Raw genomic sequence first — 18,042 nt, forward strand, 5'->3', positions numbered from 1 at the left:
TTCAGGTCTTCTAATATGAAAGGCAGTGCTTTTTTCACTTGTGGGGGTGACCACTGACTCCCCCATCCACTATTCAGGTATTGGTCTATGACTTCACCAACAGAGAATGTTTTATTGTTTTGGGATCCAGAAGGTAATTTTGCATAGCCCCTCACTTTAAACACAGACACAGACAGAAACACAGATGCCTATACACACACACACACTCATACACATACACACACACACACCACTACCAAGGTTGTGTTTTATAAATAAATTGGAGAACAGACATTATATTCAGTGGAGAAAAAATAAAGACTTTTTCAATAATTGTTAAAAAAAAAGAGGGGGGAAGAGGTTTTATTAGTATCATTTCTCATACTATACTTCAAAAAGAGAGTGGTCAATGAAATAGATTAATTACACAGCATATAGAAGCAAACACGTTATTGTAGTGTTTAAGAAACCCAAAGACATCAGGTAGTAGGAAATGAATTCACTATTTGAGTAAAACTGGGAAAATTAGACAGCACTGTAGGTTTAGATCATCAATGGATGCCACATACCAAGATAAGCTCTAAATGAATACATTGACTAGATCTAAATGATCACAAAATAAATTAGTGTAAGACCAACAAATTTTTCATATTTATAGATAAGGGAGAATTCCATGTCTTGATAAGTGAGAGAAAAGATGACACGATAAAATGGGATATCAATACAGATATTAGATTGAGTGGGGCCCCAATTGAAGAAAAGTCACAATACATAGTAAGAAGTGAAAAGTCTCTTTCCCTTTTCTCAAGATGGTGGAGAAAAAGTCCCCAAAGGAATCAAAAGAATAGAAGGTCAAAAAGGAAAAAAAAGGAGAACAAAAAGGAAGATGTGGCTGAAGAGGTGATGGAAAAGCCTCAAAAGTATTGCAATTAGAACCCATTCCTGGCCCGAGGGATTGATAGTTACTCCAGGTCTGCAATGTATTCCCAGAGAACCATGTATTATTGGAACTACCAAAAATCTGGATTGAAAGGAAAAAGAAAGAGAAGGTGCCTGCTACTATCTTAAAGTCAGTTGTGGTGATAAGAATGGAGGAACCCATGTGATAAAGGTTCACAAAATGCTTATGTATTACCCCACTGAGGATGTGCCTAGAAAGCTGGTAAGTCATGGCAAAAAGCACTTCATCCAGTATGTGAGGAGACTTTGAGTGAGCATCATGTCGGGGCACCATTCTGATCATGCTCATTGGCCACCACAGGGACAATTGAGTGGTTTTCTTGAAGGAGCTGTATAGTGGCTTGGTACTGGTCACTGGACCTCTGACCATCAACCATATTCCTCTAAGACCCATTAAAAATTTGTCATTGTCACCTCTACCAGGGTTAACCTTTTAGCTGTAAAAATTCAAAATCATCTTACTGATGCTTACTTCAAGAAGAAGAAACTCTGTAAATCTAGACACCAAGGAGAGATTTTTGACACAGAAAAAGAGAAATATGAGATTACAGAGCAGAGCAAGGCTTATTAGAAAACAGCAGTGTCTCAGACCCTGCCCCAAATCAAGAAAATTCCTTGGCTCTGTGGCTACCTGCATTCTGTATTCTCTCTCTCTCCAATGGAGTTTGTCCTCACAAACTGGTATTTTAAATGCCTTGCAGAGAATTCTTATTAAAATATCTGGAATAGCAAAAAAAAGTGAAAAGTCATTGATGTAAACTCTGTGAAAGGTGGAAGCACAAATATTGTTATCTATTAAAAATCATTAGATACTGAATCATAACTCAGATATTGACTCATAACTGAGATACTATGAGTGACACAGGGGTTGGTATATGACCAGTACCCAACTTTGAGTGCCCAGTAACACTGGGTAAATGCTTGAATGTCTAGGTTCAATACTAAGCACAAACTGAAATATTAGCCAAAATATTAAAAAAGCACAAAAAAACAACATACAAACATAAAAATGTCCACCAATCCATAGTGAAGTACCCTATGACTTCTCACTTTGTCTGATTTCTATAATTAACATGGGGATTTTTGGGGTGGTTTGTGAGGATTCACAGAATCATCTGGCAGCCAACCCAGATTGCCCCTGTTTATAAGTAATTATAATGACTGATTAAACTCCTATCATCAATCTGGAGCTTTTAGCCTCCTTTATTGGTATCAAATTCACTCCATGGAGGAGGTACTAAGTTCCTCAGCTAGGGTAATTCCAGACCTCACAGGTTGAAAAGAACTTTGGGATCCAGAAGGTAGTTTTACATAGCCCCTCACTATGTGGGGTATGGACTTTCTTTTGACTCTGTTTCATCTCCAGTTCTTAGTGTGATACCCAGAGCTTAATATATATTTAAGAGATGTTTTTGACTGAATATTTATGTATATATGAGTATGTATGTATACATACATACATACACACATATATTTTCAGAAAGGCAACTGACACTTCGGGGAAATCTATGCAACAATCTTCTCTTATAAGGGCTCATATCTAAGTATATAAGAAGTTGCTATGAATTGATGACTGGGGCACTCCATAATTGATAAATCATCATAGCAACAGTCACATGATTTTCAAAGGGAGAAATACAAGGTATAAAAACCCACATAAAAATGTTAGAAATCACCAATAATTAGATAAAGATATATTTAAGTAATTTTGAGTTTCTACCTCACATCCATTGGATTGGCAAAGATAAAAAAGAAGAAAATATTGAATGTTGAAGGGATTGGGGGAAAACAGGTAAATACATATTATTATTATAATTATGGATTTCTTCATACATTCTGGAAAATTTAGAACTTTGTCTCCAAATTTACTAAACTGTCCAAATCATTTGAGTGGGCTATTCTACTACTAGGCCTATAACTGAAAGAAATCAAAGAAAGAAAAAAAAAGAAGTCATATATGTACAAAATTATTTGTAGCAACATTTTTTGTGGTAGTTAAATGTTGGAAACTAAGGAAGTGTACTACTGAGAAACAGCTAAATATATTGTTCTATATGATGTAATGGAATAGTTTTGCCTTAAATAAAAAAATATATATGGTTTCAGAGGAAACTGGGAAAATTTCTAATAACTGATTTAGAGAGATAAGAAGTGAACAGGGAGAAGAGATCATATAAGAACAGCATCAGAGAGGAGAAAAAATAACTTTTTTTTTCTTTTAAATTTATTTATTTTTAGTTTGAAAAAAAAAATAACTCAATGACTTTTTAATCTTTTTTTATATAATGAAAGAGCATGGGTCCAAAGAGTAAACATGTAACATGTCATTAAACTTTTGTCAGAGAGGTAATTAATTTAAAATCCATCAACAGGTAATTACAGACAAGGTCAGTGTGACAAATTGTTTTGCTGGACTATGTATTTCTGTATCAACAATTTTATGTATGTGTATATGTATGTGTGTATTCATTCATTCATTCATTCATTTACTATACTTGGTGGAAGTGGGAAGTAGTCAGGAGAGATTACTAAAATAAAAAATTAAATAAATATTTGAGATAACTGGGAGGTGTAGGAAGGGACATACAGGGAGAAATTTGTAATATGAAAAATAATAAAAATATTTTGTAAATAACCTTTAGCTTCTCAGGGAAACCTACAAATGTCCAAATTCATAATAATAAAAATGAGTCACAGTAATAATTACTTTATCACAGTTAGGTTAATAATATTTCAATATTTTGATGGATCTGTGATCTCATAGATATGGGTACCTTCTCCAGTTATGGAGATCATAACTGTCCCATGCTGTGAGGCTCTTGTTCAAATCCTTCCATAAATCCCCAATAGCAGCATGCCTAATGTGCTGAAGAATGACCTCTAGATTACTTGACATTCAATGGGAATTAATGGAGCCCATGGTCATTCCAGGCAAGTTTTTCTTGGTAATATTCTTCAGCCTACTAGTGCTCAGTGTGAATATATCCATTGTCCACTTGTAAACTGCTTTTCTTCATACATTGTGGCATTCCTTGGTTCATGGTCATATAGTGTGATGATAGTAATAATAATAGTATGACAATTTACAAGTTGCTACCATATACTTGTCACATGTGCTTTGATTCTCTCAAAAAAATCTTGTGAACAAGAAAGTACAAATATTATAACTCCCAAAGACCTTTCTAGTTTAAAATTCCAAGATATAGTTTAATTCCTAGAAAAGAAAACTGATGGGTGGGATGGATTCAAGATGGCAGAGTAGAAGCAGGACCTCCCCCCTGCTCCTGCTTCCACCTACCCCAGTCCATGTAAAAAGGAGACTCTAAACAAATTTTGGAGCTGCAGAACCCACAAAATAACAAAGAGAAGCTAACCTCCTGCTGAGGACAACCCCACAGGCCAGCAAATTCAGCCAGCACAGCACTCTGAGAGCCAAGGACAGCCCCACACCAAGGCTTTAGCCCCAGGGCAGATCTGACTGGCCACTGGCTGGAGGGACTCCAGATCAGCAGCAACTGTGGCCGTTTCCAGATTTATCAACACATAGATGGGAAGGACAAAGTGAGAGTTCAGTGCAGTCTGGACTTTGGGACCCAGTAAGTGGGAGTGCATGACTTTTGCCCCCAGGGAAGAAGCCACTAGAAGCCTGCACAGCCAGCCAGCGCCACATGGAAGCTTCAGCTCTTGACCTGCAGAGTGTAGGGGTACCAAGCACTAGTCTGAGGGGTATTCGCTCCTGCTTTAACCTGGTTTGATCTGGATTGCAGTCTAGTGTGGAGGTCCTGGGGTGTGTGTCCAGCTTGCCAGAGCTTGTGGAGACTTCAGAGAGGGCACCCATCTAATACCACCGGCAGCTGAGAAAACCACAGCATTTAGGATGAAAGCTCCCCTATCTGGTGGCAGAGTCCCAATGTGGCAAAAAGCCAAGGGGTCAAGTGACTGAGGGGTGACATGACCAGGCAAAGGAAACAAAGCAGACAGAAGATTCCAACATTAGACTCCTTTTTTGGGCACAAAAGAGCAAAGCATGGAACAAAAGGAAGACGGTGAAATCAGAACTGCACCAAAAGCTTCTAAGAAAAATACGAGCTGGTTAAAGGCCATAGAGGACCTTAAGAAGCAGATAAGAGAAGTGGAGGAAAAATTGGGAAGAGAAATGAAAACAATGCAAGAAAATTACGAAATGAGAGTCAACAACCTGACTGAGGAAAATAACACCTTAAAAATAGACTAACTCAAATGGCAAAAGAGGCTCAAAAAGGCAATGAGGAGAAGAATGCCTTAAGCCGAATTCCAGATGGAAGAAGAATCTCAAAAGCTCAATGAGGAGAATCATTGCTTCAGAATTAGATTGGAGCAAATGGAAGTTAATGACTTTATGAGAAATCAAGATGCTGTTAAACAGATTCAAACCAATGAAAGAATAGAAGGCAATGTGAAATATCTCATGGGAAAAACCACTGACCTGGAAAATAGATCCAGGAGAGATAATTTAAAAATTGTTGGACTACCTGAAAGCCATGATCAAAGTAAGAATCTAGAAATCATCCTCCAGGAAGTTCTCAAAGAAGACTGCCCTGATGTTTTAGAACCAGAGAGCAAAATAGAGATTGAAAGAATCCACCAATTACCTCCTGAAAAAGATCCCAAAAAGAAATCTCCTAGGAATATTATAGCCAGGTTCCAGGATTCTCAGAATAAGGAGAGAATATTACAAACAGCCAGAAAGAAACAATTTGAATATTATGGAAACACAATCAGGATAACCCAGGATCTTGCAGCTTCTACACAGAGGGATCGAAGAGCTTGGAATATCATATTCCAGGCGTCAAAGGAGCTGGGATTAAATCCAAGAGTTACCTATCCAGCAAAACTGAGTACCATGTTTCAGGGGAAAATATGGTCATTCAGTGGAATAGAGAACTTTCAAGCATTCTTGCTGAAAAAACCAGACTTGAATAGAAAGTTTGACATTCAGATACAAGAAGCAAGAGAAGCATGAGAAGGTAAACAGGGAAAAGAAATCATAAGGAGCTTATCAAAGTTGAACTATTAACATTCCTACGTGGAAAAACAATAATTTAACTGATGAAACTTTTCTCAGTACTTGAAGGGAATAGAAATATATACATGTCTATATATGAGGGTATAGGGGCATATGAATACATATGTGAATGTGTATATATGTTTACAGGTATACATAGATAGAGGGCACAGGACCAATTTAACAGGAAGGGATGATACTTAAAAGGTGAAATTAAGAGGTGAGCGAGGAATATAGTGAGAGGAGATGGGGAGAGACAGAATGGGGTAAACTATCATATAGAAGAGGCAAGGGGAAATGGTTACAATGGAGGGGAAGAATAGGAAGGCAAAGGGAATGGGTCAATCTTATTCCCATTGTATTTGGCTTGAGGAGGGAATGAAATACACACTAAATAGGGTATCTCACCCTCCAGGAAAGTAGAGGGGGAAGGGGATAAGAGGGGGGATTATGGAAGAGAGGGCAGGCTGTGGGGGAGGGAAGTTGGAAGCACCCACTTTTGAAAAGGGGCGGGATCAAAGTAGGGAATAGAACAAGTGGGAGGTGGGATAGGAGGGAGGGAAATATAGTCAGTCTTTTACCATATATCTACTGTTATTGTTTTGCATTAGCCACACATGTATAACCTGTGCTGAACTGCTTATCTTCCCATTAAGGGTGGGTGACAAAGGATGATGGGAATGAATCTGGAATTCAAAATTTTGCAATCAAATACTCAAATATATATACATATATATATATATATACACTACTATTAATACTATTTTACATGTAATTGGGAAATAAGATATACAGGCACTGGGGCATAGAGATCCACTGGAAAAGTCAAAAGGGGTATGGGAGAAAATATGGGAGAGAGCCGATTGGATGAGAGGATATCCTGTTGGACTTCTATTTTGGGGCGGTGGGTAGGGGAAAAACGGGGAGAAAATTTGTAACTCAAACTATGGTGCAAATGAATGATGTAAATCAGAAGTTAATAAAGCATTTAAAAAAAAGAAAACTGAGGATGAGAAGTTAAATGAGTTGTTCATGGTCTCACAACTAGTAAATATTAAAGGTACACCATTAATAACACTATTTCAGTGGGAAAAAAGCATTATAAGTTCCAACTCAGGATACCAATGTCTGACTTTTGAACATAGCGCTCCTCTAAAAAAAGTCAGAGCTTCTCAATTTTTTATCAAATTAAGCAGAAACTCTTTCACCTAGTATTGAAAACCTGCCATGAGTAGGCCACAGACCTGTCTTTCTGGTCTTAACTCCCACTTTTCCTTTAAGAATAATCTACACTTAAGTCTAACTGGACTTGATGCTATGACACAAATATACCCTAGCTCCTCACTTTTGCTGGAAACATCCTTCCTCTTTTCTTCCTTATCTGCACCATCCCTCAAGAATCAATTTCCACTGCCTCTGTGAAGCCTTATTTGATTCTGTGAACTAGATTTGAGTACTTTCTCCTCTAATCACCATAGCATTTTGGGAAAACATGCAGCTATAATAGGAGATGAAGCTCTTGGAAACTCCATTGTCTCTCAAGATGTATGTTTTAATTGCACTCAAGCTAATTAATAGAAGTTTAGGTGGACAAAGAATTTCATTCTTTCCATGCTTTAAGAGAAAGTGTTACTGTTTCTCTGCTGAATACTAAAGGAAGTATTGTATGAGTGTCTGGATGTAGGCATGCACACACAAGTATAAGTGTATATGTTCTTGTTCATAGGACTTATTTATGTATTGATTTATTTATAAAGAATTGTTCCCACACAACTAAAAATATCTTCCCTGCACCAGGTTGAGTGGCTCCACAGGTCTGTTGCAGATCTAGATCTCAGATTCTGTGATTGGTCTTAAAAAATGACTGGGGGGGGAGGGTGTTAATCAGTTATGTAAATGTATTCGAAATGAGGAAACCTAATTATCATAGATTTCAAGTGGCATTATAGATTACAGAGTTAATGGCTATTAAAAAAAAAAACCCACTAAACTGATTTTTTTCCATTTGATCCGGAAATTTTATTCAGCAGAAAGTCAGCCTGTCAAAGACTTTATCTTGGTATCTCTTGTGCCTATCAGTACCTATCACATAGTAGGTGCTTAACAAATGTTTGTTAAACTAAATTTAATTAGAAACTGCTGCCTTTATATTCTTTGAACCAGAAAATTTCCCTGGCAGGAAACAATCCATGTGCTAGCTAAAAGACAATTGAAGGGCACACATTTATCATAAAGTAGCAATCAGGGCTGCACCTTAAATCTTGCGATACGGCAGAGCACTGGGTGTAATTATGAAAATTGCACCCCTGTTGTGTTTTATTGATTAATATTTTTTGGCTTAGCCCCATATAGTCATGCATTTTGTAATTTGCATATCAAAAGAATGTCTGTACTTAGAAATATAATCTCATGCCCTAAATTTTCCAGGGCAAGCATGGGTTTATTCATATTGGCTAATACAAGTGAGATCAGGTATGCAGTTACATATTTTGTAAACTTGTGTATGCTATGCTTGAGGGCTCCGAAAGGTGTTTTTTTTTTTGTTTTGTTTTGCTTTTTGGGGGGAGTCTAATATTTCTAGCCCATCTGGCCTTTTAGAAAGCATAAGTTCTGCCCAGAGCTCATGGAAGCAAATATTGAATAGCCATACTTGTTCACTGGAACATAAGAGCAGATAAGATGAAATAGTTCATAATAAATCTCAACTCACTTTCATTAGACTTCAGAATGAATTTTTAAATTTTATTATGTGTTTCCCCCAGATGCTAGTTCTTTCCTTGCCCTCAGGGAGCTTACATTATAATGGAAGAAGACAGGTCATGAAAGGGCATGAAAAACTGGGTACAAGAGTATGGTACCCAAGTGGAGGTAAGATCGAAAATTAATCCAAAGGAGGCGACTAGGTGGCACAATAAATAGAGCACCGGCCCTGGAGTCAAGAGGACCTGATTTCAAATACGGCCTCAGACACTTAATAAAAAAAAAACAACTAGCTTTGTGACCTTGGGCAAGTCACTTAACCCCAACTGCCCTACCTTCCCCCCTCCAAAAAGGAAAAAAAAATGAAAATTAATCCAGAATCATGGTGAAGTAAACCTGGTTAGTGTGGTTACTTCCTCAAATACAGGTTATAGGGAGGAATTCAGCAATCTGATCAAGAGGTCTTAGGAGTAGAGGTACTGGCAGAAGGTGGAGAGATTGTCTGGACACTCTTGGACTGAACTGGATTGGGGAACTGTGGGAATCTTTTTATGTACCCTGAGTAAAATTAATATTATTCCATCATTTAATAATCAGCATTCATCTGTAATCCATCCTATTCTCCATTTTTCTTTTTTTCAGAATTTATTTATTTTTAGTTGTCAATATTCATTTCCACAAGATTTTGAGTTCCATATTTCCTCCTCATTTCACCTCTACCCCCCACCCCAAGATGGCAAGCATACTGATTACTCCCCACCAGTCTGCCCTCTCATATATACCCCCATTCTCTCCTTTCCCCTTCCCTGTAATTATCCCACATTTTTCAAATCCCATTTCTCAATCTCACTTAAAATACCATCTAGCCTAATCCAACTAAAGATGTGATTAAATACTTTTATTACTTCTAGCCCCCATTACCCCATGTGGGGTTTTCTTGGCAAAGATACTGGAGTGGTTTGCCATTTCCTTCTCCAACTCATTTTACAGATGAGGAAACTGAGGCAAATAGGGTTAAATGAATTGCCCAGGGTCATATTACTAGTAAGTGTCTGAAGACAGATTTGAACACTTTGAAGTCTTTTTGACTCTGGACCTAGAACTCTATTCATTATACCACTTAGCAGCCACAGCTTGCTAAAAGTTGTAATTTTTGACCCTCGTTTTATTTACTTGTAAACAAAGAACCTGTTTGGAAGGCTCTACCCAAGGGACAGGCTCTCCTGTCCTGTTCTTCTCAAAGTTAAAGATGATTTGATCTTCAAGTGGAAATCTAACTGAGGCAGAGTGGAGATCCTGATTGGGGTGGTTCTGATTTTCTGGCCAAGGTTACTAGAGGCACCTGAGGCCCGTGAAACAATTGGCATTTCTAAATTGTCAGGGGCATGAGTAGGTGCACGTGATGGACAACCCACTTCCCCCAGCTGCAGTTAATTTTTAGGTTTTTCAATTACCCCACCCCACTTCCTTTCAGGTTTCAATAGGATCTCAGTAAATACCGATCTTTTCAGTCCCAACTGAGGTGAGTCCATTTTATTAACAGTTATATATGTCACTGTTAATAAACTGTTGTCATGCTCTGTAGAAAATGTTCCCTCAGGTTTCCACAGTGTCATTTTACTAGTCATAGCATATTGACTGTTTATTAGTATAAGTCAAATGATACTGGGGGTGCTAAAGATTGTCAAAGAAAAAGATTACTTTTTATCTATTTCATTTGTATCTTTTATATAGGAACATACATGAATGTTATTTCCTACTAGAACATAATCTCTTTGAGGGTGGGGATTGTTTTCCTTTTACCTTTGCATCCTCAGTGAATTGCACAGTAGCAGACCCCAAACAGCCACTTCAAAACTTTGTTGACTGATTTATTAATGTGCTAGAAACATACCTTGCAAACTAACTACGCAATTGAATTTCTTGCAAAAAGGCCTGACAGAACCAGCAGAATTCCCCTCTAGTTCCTCTTCTGTAACTTTTCCCAGCATCTCACTCTATGTTGGGAATTGATGGCAAGGCTTTGTAGCAACGCATAATTGACCCGAGCAGAACTATCTTCCTTCTACATTCTCAATAAGGAAATGGGAGGTCTAAGTATTTGTACTTCCTCAGTTTGGGCGGCTAAATTTTAGGTTTCATAAGGACAGACTTATATAGCCAGAATATATGTGATATAAAGAAAAACAGCTATATGTTTGTGTTGTCAATAATTTTAAATGATATTTTATTTAGATCGACTAAACTATTGATAATTCGCCACAAATAATTTGTAATTTTGTATTTATATTTCATTCTCTATAAGACATATTCACAATTTATTTTTATATCCATTTTCTTTATCGTTATTTTATTTGTTTTTAAAACATGTGTAAATTGCCATTATGGTAAAGATTCCCTGACATATGTGAAAAGAAATAAACTTCCATCATAATCTAGATCATTTTAAAATTCAAAAAAGAAAAAATGTTTGAAACATGAGTATGTTTTTATTTTTGTTAACTTGGTTTATTCAGGTGAATGCTTTAATTATCTTGTTTGCCTTATACTAATAAATAAAGTTAATATGGAAATATAAAGATTCCCTCTTCCCCCTTATTCCAACTCAACTCATCATCCCTAAATTTCCTTACTCAGATTGTTGAATTCCTCCCCAGAATCTCCATTTGAAGGAATGACCACACAAGCCAGGCTCACTTCCAAACTGTTTCCATGACTCTGGACTAGTTCTATCCCTTGCCTCCACATGGGTACTACTATCCTCATGTCTCCAGCTTTTTTCTCCTTTTTCTGAGCTATGATATGAGCAAAAGTCTGTTTCTTTCTCCAAAGGGGTGATGTGACCCATTGGCAGGGATGTGCTGAAGTCAATTCAAATTAGCTCTTGAGAGCCAATTGTTAAGTTTTCAGTGTGAGTATATACAGCTTAGAAATCAGCAAATTCTACAAATCAGGGTTTGATTTACTATTTTGTTGATTAGTATCTAGAGCTTAAAAAGTAATGGAGAAAATGTTAATGCAGTAGAGTAAAATTGTGTCTGTTTCTAGAAAGTTGATTATTAAACATTTATCTGCATATCTCTGCCTAAAATGAGATCTTAATATTCCATTCTCCTACTAAGGTACAATAACAATAACAAGCATTTGTTGAAAATGTACTACTCTATGCTAAGTAATGTATTAGAAGCTTGGGGAAATAGAAGTTTAGGTAGTAAGATATCTTTGCCCACATAGAATGGTATAGGCAGCTAGACTGTATAATGGATAGAAATGTGAAGTTAAAATCAGGAAGACATGAAAACAAATCTTACCTTTAGCATTTACTGGCTATGTGATCATGGGAAAATCACTTCAGTACTATCTGCCTCAGTTTCTTCATCTGTAATAAGGGGGCAATAATAGCACCTGCTTCCCAGGAGTTGTTACAATGATCAAATGAGATAGTATTTACAAAGTACTTTGTAATCTTTAAAGACCTGTGTCAGTGTTAACTGGTAAAGTATAAGGCAACGTAAGTTTCATAGATTCTTTTCTAAAGAGGAGAGGAGATAGAAGGTGGATAGTGAATGGGAAATAGTCTGTTTGGGACTGAGTTTCCATGTCATAAAAATGAGGGTGTTGGACTAAATTATTTCTGTGTTCTCTTCCAGTCCTAAATCCATAATCAAATATCAGTTGCACCTCAACAAAAATTTATTGAACACGTATGTCAGGCACTGTGCTAAACACTAAGAATATAAAAAAGGTAAAAAAAAAAAAGGACAACCCCCCCCCCAACAAAACAGACAACAGTAGCAAAAATGATCCTTACTCTCATGGAGAATACATTTAATATATTAGACAATATGCAAACAACTATGTATAGACAAGATACATAGAGTGTAAATGGGAACTAACATTATAAGGAAGGAATTAGCAGTGATGGTAGTGTTGGGGACTGGAAAAGTTCTCTTGGAGAAAGTTGTACAAAAGGGATATTGTTAGATGAAGACGTGAGACTGTTGATGATGAAGTGGAGCATTATGAGTTTTGAGGTGGGAGTGATATTTCGTCCAAGAATTATTAATAAGAGGAATAAACAAACAAAAAAACACCCTCTCTAAAACCAACAGATAGTAATGACCTCAATGTTCAAAAAGAATTCTTAAATATATTATAGCACATTAAAGTTAAGAATACTATAATGCTATCAGACAAAGGAACTATAAAGAATTATGAGAAAGACATTTATGAAAAAAATAAAGTGAAAAAGCAAAACTAGAAAAACAATGTACAATAAATTATAACCACAAACATGAATAGTGAATGGAAATGAATGTGCAAACAAATCTGAAGGAAAGAGAATGACTGATAAGTTGCAATATTTTATTAATTGATGATCATTGATTTAAATTCAAAAGTTATGCCATACTAAGCAGTTGTGCTCATTTTAATATTGTTATTACAAAAAGCAATAAGATGAAACCACACCTCGTTGAGCCCTACTTTTCACATCTTCAAAAAGGAATAATAATCCTTATGCCACCTATCTCACACTGCTATTATGAGGAAAGTGCTTTATGTACTTTAATGGGCTATATAAATAAGTCATTGTTATGATTCAATAAACACTAAGGGTATTTGTCTCCATTTAGTTCATAGTTAATAATACTATCATCTTGCTTACTCTTGCCCTCTGTAATAACATGCTTGTTTCCGATTCACATAGTTTTTAGAAGATTGACAGTATACTTTCACATTTGGACTCCTGGCCTTTGCTCAATCTATATGAAACTGCCTATCCTCATAGTTGTCTCCTTACTGGAATCTAGACCAATCCACAGTTCCCTAAGTTAAGGTTATAATATTGTAGATCTAGAAGGTATAAGACACAGTGAAAGTGAATGTGGTTCAATATCAGAAGGTAGATATTTTAAGTAAAATTACTAATGCTAGCTTATTTTCAAGAGAGTAGAAACATGGAAAATATATAGTTTAATAATAAATTCTCCATTTGGTTATGATTAATCAAGGCTTTATTGTAGCAGTCTAAAGGACTCGGCAATATACAAATATGTATATATATGTATATATATATATATATATATAATTGTTCATGAGCCCCACTTTCAGCAACTTGGTAGGGAGCAAAGGTATAATTAATGAGGGAAAAGAACTGAGATGGGTAAAATTTTTAAGTATTAAAATAATATTTTTACTTATAGCTATTATACTGTATAGCTATATACTGAGGTGGTAAGGACTGCCCCCCACATGTGGTATGGGAATGTCAATGTCTTACTCCAAGGGAAGCATAATAGACATTTCTAGCCTCTTTTCTTCCCAGTTCTCTCCAAGGGAAACTTTATTTCCTAAAATAGGAGGTTGGGCCCAGATACCACCACTCTCTTCTCTTTAGAGAAAAGAAATACCAGGCTAGAAATACATACATGCATGCACACACACAGAGACATACACATACATTTCCTTAAATATTATTAGTACAGGAGATATGATTTTTAGTTTCTAGCTAACTTCTGGTTACTGTTTCGTTAATTGGATAAACAACTGGAAACCTAGTCTTAAAAGTCAAGGTTTGGCCCCTTTCCCAGCAAATACCAATTCCATAATGTAAGCCCATAGCAGGTTACAAGGAAACCATTTTATTAAAATCATAACAAAAACAGAAATCAGAATAAAAAGTATACAAAGGAGTATACATACATACATATATATGTATATATCTGAAAATATAAAGTGATTAAGTTCTCCTTTGAGAGTAAGTTCAACCAAGATAAAGAATCCTAGGACTCACCAAAAGGGAATTTCCTTGAAGTCTTTAGTGTAGTAAGCCAGGGAGAGGAACAGGATGAAGATTGCTAGCTCTTCTCACATTTTATTCTTGCCAGAATCTTATTCTTCAGGAACTTAAAGTGGGTTTGACATTTTTCCATTTCTTTCTCCAAGCTAGAAGTCAGAAGTAGCTAAAGTAACTATGGGGCTGGGAGTAACTTGAAGCCTGAAGAGAAATCCAAGAAGACTGACGAGACTGAAGCTCTTTCTCACTCTTTCCAAGTCCTCCTGACCTCTCATGCAGTTGCAAGGCATTCATTTCCACCAATAAAGAGAAAATCCCATACCAATGGGCTTTAGGACTGGGGTTACACTGATATAATCAAAGCCTTTGATTTGAATGGAAATGAGTTAGTAAAGATGACTATGAAAAATGAATATCAATATAATATGCACAGAAGAAAATAATAAGAAGTACAAAAAGGAACACAAATAGTGTGATTTTGTTACTACATTGTTAAATTGTATAAATCTACAGATATGTGATTTTCAGATTTGAACTAACTTCTGATTACTGTTACATTAATTGGGAAAGGAATGCATATGTGCATGTATGTATACACATATACATGTATTCTGTAAAATGAGTCAGACTGAATGACCTCTCCCCCTATATACACATATATCCACATATGCAGTTGTATGAACATATATATTTTAAAACTTTATGTACAGAAAACTGACAAATTCTTATATCATCAATTTTTTCTTTTGTATTGAAATATATTTGTAGGGGCAGCTAGGTGGTGCAGTGAATAGAGCACCAGACCTGGAGTCAGGAGGACCTGAGTTCAAATCCAGCCTCAGACACTTAACATAAAAAACTAGCTGTATGACCTTGGGTAAGTCACTTAACTCCAGTTGCCCTCCAAAAAGCAAAAAAAAATAAACCAAAATATATTTATTTGCAGGTGATTAAGTATGCTATAAAAATTAAATTGTAAATAATTAAAGACAACCCACTCTATGAACTCTGTGGCATGGAAGGGCAGCTTCCAGATTAATGAAGCCATGGGCAGAGATGCCATTTGGGAGATAGGAACATCCAGCATAGACTATGTCACGGTGAAGGTGTTGGAGTATACATATACATATATATCTATATGTGTATATATATATATATACACATACGTATGTATGTATGTATAGTCCAGAATAAGTTCAGAATGCTAGTTCATTCTAAGAAATGCTTCCATTGAAATTGAACTATCTACTGTTATCGTAGGACCCACATATACCCACCATATACTGAAGAGAGAAGCCAAACAGACATTCTATATGTGTCTGAGTCTGGGAATTGATTCTACTCGATATGTAGGTACTAAATGATTCTGTGAGTTTTCAGGAAACCTTACATGAATCTCTTTGGAGGAAAATGGAGGTCAATGGAAAAAACTTTCTGCTGCCTCATTTCCAAGGACTCACATGCAAATAATTTCAATATTCGCTACTGTCTGAAATAAACCTGTTTTGTTTTTAAGGATCTTGTTAGACTGAGCACTTGCAGTTGGGTTCAGGCTCCTGTGAGGAGGCTCCTCCTGTAAGGAGGAGAAAAACTAGTCATATTCTGATATCCCCTCCCCTGAGGAGGGAAAATTCTTGATTGGGACACAATCTATATGAAGTTTTATTAAGATCAAGACTCAAAAATTGAATCTGGTTGGCTTTGTTAGATATCAGGCTATGACAAAAGTATCATGAACATATTTTTTAAAAGGAGATGTCTTTCATTAAAAAATGAAAATAATGGATGTATGAGAATTTATACTACCATAAGAACCAAACACATTTATCTCTCTCTCTCTCTCTCTCTCTCTCTCTCTCTCTCTCTCTCTCTCTTTCTCTAATGTGTCTGTCTGTCTATCTAATTGGTCTATCTGACTATCTATTTATTTTTTTGCTTTTTTTTTTGGAAGGCAATTAGGGTTAAGTGACTTGCCCAAAGTCACATGGCTAGTAAGTGTGTTAAGTGTCTGAGGCCAGATTTGAACTCAGGTCCTCCTGACTTCAGGGCCTCTATTCACTGTGCCACCTAGCCACTCCTGTCTATTTATTAAGAATGGCATTGTCATTATACAAATAAAGTCAGATCTAAATAATTGAAGTATTACTTATTGTTCATGTATAGGTAAAGCCAATACAATTTTAAGAAATAACAATTTTACCTACCTATTTATTCAATGTCACCACAATTAAATTACTAAAAAAGTATCTTACTGAATTAGAAAAAAATAACAAAATTCATTTGGAAGAACAAAAGGTCAGGAATTTCAAAGAAACCAGGGGGAGGGTAGGAAGAGATATAATGGAAGCAGATTCAGCAGCATCAGACCTTAAGCAATATTATAAGGTAAGAACATATTTGAAGTGTAAAATGGATAATTTTGATTATTTTTGATTAAAATTTTTCTCGTATAGATAAAACCTATCTAGTCAAGAATATAAGGAATGCAGAAAATTGGGGGGAAACTTTCATAGACAATATCTCAGAGTGAGATTGGGTTAGAATATTACTGTGGTGTAGGAAACAAGTTGATTGATTTGTTTTTGTTTTTTGGGTGTGTTTTTGTTTGTTTGTTTTTGCTTTTGTTTGCTTTTTGGAGGAGGGAAGGTAGGGCAATTGGGGTTAAGTGACTTGCCAAGGTCACATGGCTAGTTTTGTGTTAAGTGTCTGAGGTTGGATTTGAACTCAGGTCCTTCTGATTCTGGGCTGGTACTCTATTCACTGTGCCATGAGTTGATTGATTTAGAAAAAAAAAATGTGGAAATACTTGGGCTTATGAAGGAAGATGCTATCCATATACAGAGAAAAAGATGACAAGTAGAAATAAGCATAACACTTACATAAGTCTTACAAATTTTTGTGTGAGTGTATATGTGTATACATAAGTATGTTTATAGATATGTGTCTATATGTGTGTGTTTCTATCCTTAATTGTAGCCTTCTTTTAAGACAGGAAAGGGGGACTGGAAGAGGGAAAAATAAAGTAAAAAGTGTACAACAGGGAGCAAAAGAAAACCACCAAGGAATAAAGCAGGGCAACTTTGAAAACAATGTGCAGTATTTATTATAAAAGTTTTCTTGAAATGGAAACTTATTGCTTTATATTTGTACATGGTAATGTTAGTTTTTTTTTCTTTTCTCATTTTGTATTTAAGTTTAAAATAAATTTTAAAACTCCCCCCAAATTGCATTATCTCCAATTTAGAACAAAGTCAGTCATCTTGGTTCAGGGATACCAATGGAGATCCGCCACTTCTGCATTAATGATGGAAAGTATTAAAAGACAGAAACAAAATTTTCTGCCAACATTTCTACTTGGAAAATAAAAACCTCTGAAGTATTACCTTCAATACTGTCAACAACAGCACCAGTCATATCACCCTATAATTCAGTTCATATCAACACCCCAAAAGCTTCTTTATGTCCTAAGACATAATTTTATCTCCTGATCTTTGATTTGATAGTCATATAGTAACGAATACCAATAAAATTAATATATATTTTTAAAAATCTCCAACAACCC

The sequence above is a fragment of the Petaurus breviceps genome, unplaced genomic scaffold (assembly GCF_028583685.1).
Source record: "Petaurus breviceps papuanus isolate PSGF00001 unplaced genomic scaffold, PetGlider_PUasm1.0 90977, whole genome shotgun sequence".
NCBI lineage: Eukaryota > Metazoa > Chordata > Mammalia > Diprotodontia > Petauridae > Petaurus > Petaurus breviceps.